An 8671-nucleotide genomic window follows, 5' to 3' on the forward strand; every position below is an offset into this window, starting at 1 on the left:
TAAACTTAGTTGTAACCACACACCATGTTATTAGTGTTTATGTCCTTAAAGACTCATGAGGCCTTAATGGATTTAAAGACTCACACCTCGTGGGTTTTGTAACTTACATGAGAAGTGATATTTATTTCATAACTGCTTTAACTCGGCAGCTACTCAGTTCCTGAGTTGACTTAGTCAAATTATGCGTATGTAACTCTTTCAGGCATGATGTTTGTTTTACCTTGACGATTGAGTTTATTGTAGTGGCACTTGCTACTTGGGTAGTTTTATTTGTGACAACAGTTGATAGTAATATCTTGTTATATCGCTATTTGGGTTACTTTATACATATTTATCAATCTTTTTAGAATAATTCCCCAAGGGGGAGTTACATGGGGACTAGCCTTTTTAATGATATTATAAGGGGGTCGGCTCCCAAAAAGGGCCAAACCACATAATTGATTGAGATAGGGGTCGGCTCCAAAGTGGGAGGCCAAACCACGTAAAAATTTGAGAGGGGTTGGCTCCAAAGAGTAAGGCCAGACCACCTATGAGGTTTGACAGAGTGGTCAACTTCCATAGGGAAGCCAAACCACCTAGGATTTAAGAGAAAGGTCAGCTCCCACATTGGAACCAAACCACCCATGAAATCAAGATGGAGAGGGGTCGGCTCCCATGATGGGTCCAAGCCACCTACAAAATCAAGAGAGACATAAAACACCAACTTTTTTCATCGAGTTGCTAGTTCTCATAAAAGAAGAAATTTCATTGGGAAAATCTTGGTGGATGATAGAGTGGTTGAGGATGAAGAGAGCATCAGGGATTCGATTGTGGATTTCTACCAAAATCTCTACTTGGAAGAGTTTGAGGAGAGGCCCTTGTTAGATAATTTGGGTAGTCTATTCCTTTGAATGATAAAGATTGGTTAGAGAGACTGATAAGTGAAGATGAGGTTCTTTCTGCAATTAAAAGTCTGTACAGTGATAAGGCGCCAGGCCTTTATGGATTTATAATGGATTTCTATAAGTATTGTTGGGAGGTTGTGAAGGGAGATTTTTTGTTAGTCATAAGTGACTTTTTCGAGGAAGGTTTTTTGGATCATGGGTCTAATACAACATTTATAACTCTGATTACCAAGAAAGAGGGAGTAGAAGGGTTGAGGGACTTTAGGCCCATTAGTCTAATGATGCCAACTTACAAGATTTTAGCCAAAGTCCTTGCTTTGAGATTGAAAATGATTGTCCCTAAAATTATTGGTAAGGACGAAGGGGCATTCATTAAAGGTAGGCAAATTTTAGATGGTATCTTGGTGACTAATGAATGTATTGATTCCAAGAAAAGGTCGGGCAAAGCAGGTTTGGTTTGTAAAGTGGACATTGAAAAGGCTTTTGATCATGTAAATTGGAATTTTCTTTGTTACCTTTTGGATTGTGCGGGTTTCGGTGGGAAGTTGATTGGTTGGATGAGGAAGTGCGTATCCACAACTTCTTTCTCTATTTCAATGAATGGTAGTCCAACTGGTTTTTTCAGAAACTCTAGAGGTTTAAGACAGGGTGATCCTCTTTCTCCTTTCTTATTTAATCTAGTGGTTGAAGCTTTTGGGAGGATGTTTGCTCATGCCACTTTGTTGGGTGCGTTGTCTAGCTTTGGTGTTTCTGAGTTGGGCCCGAAAGTCTCTCATCTTCAGTTTGTTGATGACACTCTAGTCTTTCTTAATGCTACGATTAGCCAAGTGTGTTTTCTTAAAGGCCTCTTATGTTAGTTTGATGTGGTGTCAGGTCTGCCCATTAATTTGAGGAAGACAAAGATGTATGTAGTGGGTGAAGTTCTTGATATTAAGGCCTGGGCAAAATTCATGGGGTGTCAACTAAGTAACCTTCCTGGTTCCTATTTGGGACTTCCTTTAGGTACGGCGTATGGTTTTGTATCGACTTGGGATGATCTGATAGAGAGTGAGGAAGAGGCTAGGATCGTGGAAAGCTACGTATTTGTCAAGGGGGGGGGGGGGGGGAGTTAACTTTGATTGGGAGCACTTTATCTAGCATTCCAAACAATTTTTTATCTTTGCTCTCTATGCCTAGGAAGATAGAATTGCATCTCAAGAAATTGGTGAGAAATTTCTTGTGGAACAACAATTTGGGTAATAGAAAACTTCATCTTGCTAATTGGAAGCTTGTTTGTAGGTCTAATAGATTGGGTGGTCTCGTTATGAGAAGGTACATATCCATGAATAGAGTTTTGTGTGGGGAAGCGTTTTGACATTGAAAGAGAGGAGTTATGGAGGATAATTATTGCGGCGAAGTTTGGGGAGGATCCTTTAGGATGGTCTAGTAGGCTGATTAGGCTTCTTTTTGGGTGTAGTGTGTGGAAAGGCAGTGGAAAATTAGGAGGGATGTTGGGCGAGCATACTAGGTACAAAGTGGGCAGAGGTAATCGCATTCATTTTTGGGAGGACAGTTGGTTTACTGAGACTCCTTTACAGATTTTATTCCTAGGTCTGTATGATTTATCCACGAGGAAAAGAATGCCTGCCTCTACATTTCGGGTTCATAATGAGAGGAGGATCTTGGAATCTTGGTCTCATAAGGAGATTGAATGATTGGGAAATCGAGAATGCGATGCGATCTCTATCATAGAGATGTTAGTTTCCACGGGTCCTTCACTAGATAGGGAGGATAGCCGGATTTGGAAAGGTAGTAGTGATGGTCGTTTCTCTGTCAAGTCGTTTTATGCCTTGCTTGAAAGTAATCAAGAGGTTTGTTTTCCTTCCTCAATCATTTGAAGGTGTAAGGTGCCCTCAAAAGTGTCTTTTTTTTCATGTGTTTGGCAGTCTTAAATAAACTTCCCATGATTGATTTTGTTAAACGCAAAGGTTTTGTGTTGGTTAATTATTGTCGTCTGTGGATCATTGCCTCATCCATTGCAATGTTGCTTTTAGTGTTTGGTCTTATTTTCTCTCTTTGTTTAATGTCTTGTGGTGTCATCCTTCTTCCGTTGCTTCCCTATTGTTTGGTTGGAGGCACCCTTTCTTTTCTGGCTAGGCTAGGATCATTTGGAATTTTCTACCTTTTGCCATCTGTTGGGGTTTGTGGAAAGAGAGGAACAAGCGGCATGTTTGATAGGAAGGAAAGCACTCTTCAAGAGATAATTTTTAGTATTCTTGGGTGGTTGTTTCATTGGTGCAAGCAGTTCTTTGATTTTAGAGGCTTGTTCTTTGAAGACTTCTTGTTTAGATGGGAGAATGTAATTGGGGAGTAGTTGCTTTTGCTTTTGTCTTGCTTTGCTTTGTCCTGTTTTTCTTGTTGTTTCCTTGAGGACTTCTTGTCCTCTTATTAATAAATTTTCACTGATCAAAGAGAGAGAGGCTCCCATGAGGGCGCCGAACCCTTCGATGTTTACACATTATGGGTCATCTCCCACGTGGGGGCTGAACCCTTTGGTTCTATCATGTGGTTCCAGATCGGGTTGATTTGGTTGGGTCGGACCGGGTTGGATCCAATTGCATTGATTTGTTTACTTTTCTAATCCCAAGGAACAAAGTATTTTTGGTTCCTACACATACATTTATCCCCATTGTCATCATTAAGTATGCATTTTCCCAAATAGTGGGGCTGGCCACATGAATGTACATGCTGTGCTGATTTGTATACCTATGGCATTTGACTGCTATCTCAGCATAAGTACTGTCACGGGATCAATATATCCTTAAAACATAGTTGCAGGAACCTTCTAGCCTAGGTCTTGCCCCCACTTTTGCTTCCTAAATGAGTTCCTATTAAAACATATTTATAGCAATTGATTCCCTCACCTGTTCCCCTGTCCACTTGTTGCAACTAAGCCGCAAACCAAAGAGAATCTTCATTAGAGAGTTATGAGAGATGCCTCCAAAACTATATTGAACCACCTGTGTGTATTGCCCAATGTTCCTTGTTTGGTGGGGCCTACTAACACAATTGAACTGCCAATTTGAAGACCGTAAAAAGGAACCCCAACCCCCCCCCCCCCCCCAAGTTTGTAAATGTGTTTGTCTTTGAATTGAGCACACACAATTTAATAATTGTGATATATGTTGTTCAACTTTGGTTGCTTAACTTATTTTGTTTGGAAAGTTAAGTTATGGATGTTAATCAGGTTTAGTTGGTTGACAATTGAGCAGATACCTGCAACACTTGGGCTATAAAGTGACTATGTTCACAACTTCAGTGATGTTGATGACAAGGTGAATGAATACCTTGATGGAAATTACTATTTTTATTTCATTTTATTATTTGACAATACAAAATACTAGCTAATCGTGGAATTTTTTACATAATTTTTCTGTAGAAAGTGGGAAAAACATGTTAACGGAAAGAAATGTGATTATTCTTTGTATTTCGTTGTATGCTTATAAGCCAGTATGTTTATTTAGAATAAGGGCTGTCTTTCAATTGCTCTACAGAAGGGAACGTGAGTTTGTGCACCTTGTCTTCACATTGTACCTGTCTAGAGTTTATTGATATCGCTATATTTGTGGACTCTAGAATTGCTATATGGATTCTGCGTAAGTTTTAATTGGCTGAGAATATATTTTTGTCCATGGCAAGCAAGGTTTAAAATCTAGTTTTTCGGCAATATTTCGATTTCGAAAGAAACTTGGGAAATTTATGTTGGTTAAAAGTCCAAATGTGAATCATTGACAACAGAGCTAACAGATATCATGATAGAGAAATATGGAAGTAATATGTTTTGGAGTGCAAATTCAAATATGGCACACGAGAGAAATCTTGATTTGTGGATCAAACAAAAGTTTCAGAAAAATAATATAAATCAAAGATAAATAAAGTTGGAAGAGAGATTTTACATTTTGAAGAGTGCACACCAATAGAGGTTTTCGAGTTGTTTGTGGAAGAGAGTGAGTACGTGAGAGAGAGAAAAGATCAAAAAAAAAAATCTCTGATTATCAGAGCATTTTAATTTAAAAAGTTGTAATTAGCCTCATATATGCAGAGTTAGATAAAAGGGCACTGTATACCAACTAGGACTATCTTTTTCAAAGGGTTGATGTGTACTTCCACTGAAGGGCTGCTGGACCATAGTTTTTACAGATTTTTTAGGTCCCTTGTAAGACTTTTGCACACTCACCATTAGTGGGTTTGGCTAAAATATCCTGTTCAAAGGAATGGATCTAATCATGGTTTTAAAACTCATCCGACACTGAGATGTATCGCCCGAGTTAACTAGGTATCGGAGTTGGATGAGATCAACTCACAAAATCACTTTTTTGACCGAGATTTAGGACTCACGTTCAATTTTTGGGTTTTTTGAACGAGATGTCTTAAACATATTAGAAAACTCGTTTGAGACGACTCGGTATTGGGCCTAGACGAGACAAGATGCGAATTCGAGTTTTAAAACCATGGATCTAATGGACTTTACTTATAGTTTTAAATCAAATAATGGCACCACACCCATTTAAAGAATTCATGTATTTCTCAACTCCTTTACCATACATGCTTAATAAATTTTAATTTTAATCTTTTCTAACGTATCTGTGGGATCATACATTTCTTCTGTTTTAATAAGCCAAATGAACAGTCTTAGACTAAGTTTTAAAACTCATGGAGTGGAACTTGATTCGATTGAATTTTGAGTTGTCTCGGTAGTGAAATTTACTTGATGTTATCATTCAGGTGTGGGAACATAATCAAAGAAGATGGGAAATTCCAAATTTCTAAGCCAATCAATGGCCCCACCCCCCACAACCTGCGCTGGTAATCTCTTGATTAATTCTTAAAAAATTCACGAATTCTTCATTTTTTTCAATGAAAGTATTATTCTCTGAATTATTGAACTATTTTGAATAATTCACAGATTTTAAGTTTGAAAATAATAAAATACAATTTTTACGAATTTTACAAATTTTTATAAAACTCGGTGAAAAAAAAAATGTTATTATAACTTGTTGTATGTTGCAAAGTGTAAACTTGTAAGTTGTGAAGTGAAACACAAGTTGGACTTTGAAGCGGTCATGCTTCAAAATTTTCAAGGAATCCACATTTTTATGTGATAAATATCTCTTTTATCTTAAAAATAAAAGATCAATAACCTCAATGTCCTCATTATCACCATCATCACCATTAACATCGCCAATTTCATGATCACAATCACTATTAATATCATTATCATATGGTCGAATTTTTGAAATGAAATGGATAATATACATATGAAGCATATGCTGCATATTTTTCATTTATCAAAATTTTGACCGAATTTTAGACTGGATTTTTGCAATCCAAAATTGAATAGAACTCGAATTTTTACTATTTCGAATTGCTAACAAGGCCCGCAACTACATTAAACTCCTGCTCCATTATTCCGAAGTGGCAATCATTTTGATCCTTTTTTTCTCTTTGCATTATTACCACTTGCACTTTGTTGGTTGATTTGGAAAGAAAATAAATTCTCGTAATTATTAGGAGGAAAGAATGATTTGCCAACAATAAAAATATGTAGGTTTAGAAAAACCTTTATTAAGGATTTTATTTTTAGGTGGGATTTTTGACAACGCGACTTCACACATTTAACTCATTTTTAGGTATTTTGACCATAAGATCATTAGGTTGGTTGTTTCATTTTTCTTCTACTCTTGTATGCTTTAAGAGTCGTTACCATTTGGATGGTCTCCTCGACAGTTTGGTGCAGTTCTTTTTTCCTAGTTTATATTTCTTTTCTCATTAATGAAGTGCATTTCATATATATATATATATATATATATATATATATATATATATATATATAAAATTTAAAATTTAAAATAATTATAAAATCATCATTATTTTGTTTCTAAGGGTTGATGGGTTTTTCCACTTATGTGAGGTATTTTGATATTTTTCTTGTCATTAATTTATGGGAAACAAACGAGGGCTTTTAAATGATTGTTAGTGTCTATAAAATGAGGTTTTCTCTTTGTTAAAAAGTGTGAGAAAACATTGAGTTCCTATGTGAGTTTTTTTTTTTTTTTTTCTATTGTAAAACCTAAAAGTTCAATATTCTTGAGGGTGATCTACACATTGTTATTGCAGGTTTATGACAATAAGAATGTGATTGATTTCTTTGTTTGGGTTCTTACTAAAGTTAGGTATTGAGATTTTGTTGGTTTCACAGGAGAGTTGAAGGTAAGTATAAACCTCAATTTTTATAATTTCTTCATTGAATAATTGAATTTTTACTTGTTGGCTTGCTTGTGGATGTAGTCTTACTGTAGGTGAACCACGTATATCTTGTATTGTGGTCATATTTTTTTCTTTATTTTCTTTATCATTACTTATATGTGCTCTGTAACTCATTCTTGGGGTTTGGTTGTTGGAATTGATTGCTTTGATGTTGTAAGGAATTAATTTTAATATTCAGGTTTCCATATGTGGCTTAGGATCCAGCCACAACAGTATGCATGTTGCAGTTCTAATATTATATAATTGGACACACCAAATTGATTAACAATCTGATTTTTTAAAAACAATGGGGCTAGTACCCTTACGGAGAGATGTACCATTTTGAATACATAATTTATATAAAAACTTGAATTTTATATTTTTATCTATTAATTTTAAAAGATAGGGGAGTCTTCAACCATCTACAATATGAAAAGAAAGGGAAAAGTTAATTGGTTATTGGAACGTTTCGGATAGAATCAAATTGGTTTTGATTCCTATCCATTCAGTCACCCCAACTCAAAACTGGGTTGCCTAATTCATTGACAGGGTACCGAACCACAAAGTGGTTCAAATCGAATTAGTTTGCAGTACGGTTCACTCTTAGTTCGTGAAATATAGCGAACTCAACAAACTATTTTTTTTCTTATTCTTTTTTACATACCCCTCCCTCCACATGTTGATATATAATGTTTGAGATATCCTCTCAAATTTTAAACTCACAATATGTCCTTTGACCTTGTTTTTTATTTATTTATTATTATTACTAAATTGATGAAAAATGATCAAATACCATCGTCTTCAATCCCTTTTTCACCCTACTTATAACTTCAACCCTCAAATACCCCTATTTCTATCTACCCCTACGAATCTGGTTCATTCTCAAGTGATGAACCACAAACCATGAACCCAAATTTGAATCGAATGAACCCATGAATCAGATAACATAGACTCAAACTAGGTATAGGTAAAAAAGATCCGAATTTTCAATTCTGATTCAATTTCTGGTAAAATGATGTTCCATTGATTATTCAATTTCCAAGGTCAAGTGAGATGTTTGGTCTAAAATCATTAATTTAGTACGTGTTTATTATTTATTATTCACTTTTAATTTGACTTTTCTTCTCCTCTTTAAATGCTTCCGTCACACCACATCATAAAACTTGTCAATGAACCATGATATTGTTAATTTGAGTATCCTTTAAACCTTCAATTTAAAGAGAAGTGAGCATAATAATGACATGTGGCCCGGACCCCTAATGTTTTTAAACTGAGGTCATTCTCTCGTTACCTCAGACTTCTCGTTAAAGAATAGGGAAAAATTATTGGAAAATCCTTAAATATTTCTTCTCAAAAGTAATATACAAACTCTTGGATGATGATCAAGTTGGTACCATGATGATATGATAACGAGGGCATTAAGAGCATTTTTTTTTTAAATTCTTCCAAAGAAGACCAAGGTCAAGGGCATGTCATCAATTTTAAGACTGAGAGGTATCTCA

Source organism: Akebia trifoliata, chromosome 3 (assembly GCF_017979445.1).
Source record: "Akebia trifoliata isolate Shusen 1 chromosome 3, ASM1797944v1, whole genome shotgun sequence".
Lineage (NCBI taxonomy): Eukaryota > Viridiplantae > Streptophyta > Magnoliopsida > Ranunculales > Lardizabalaceae > Akebia > Akebia trifoliata.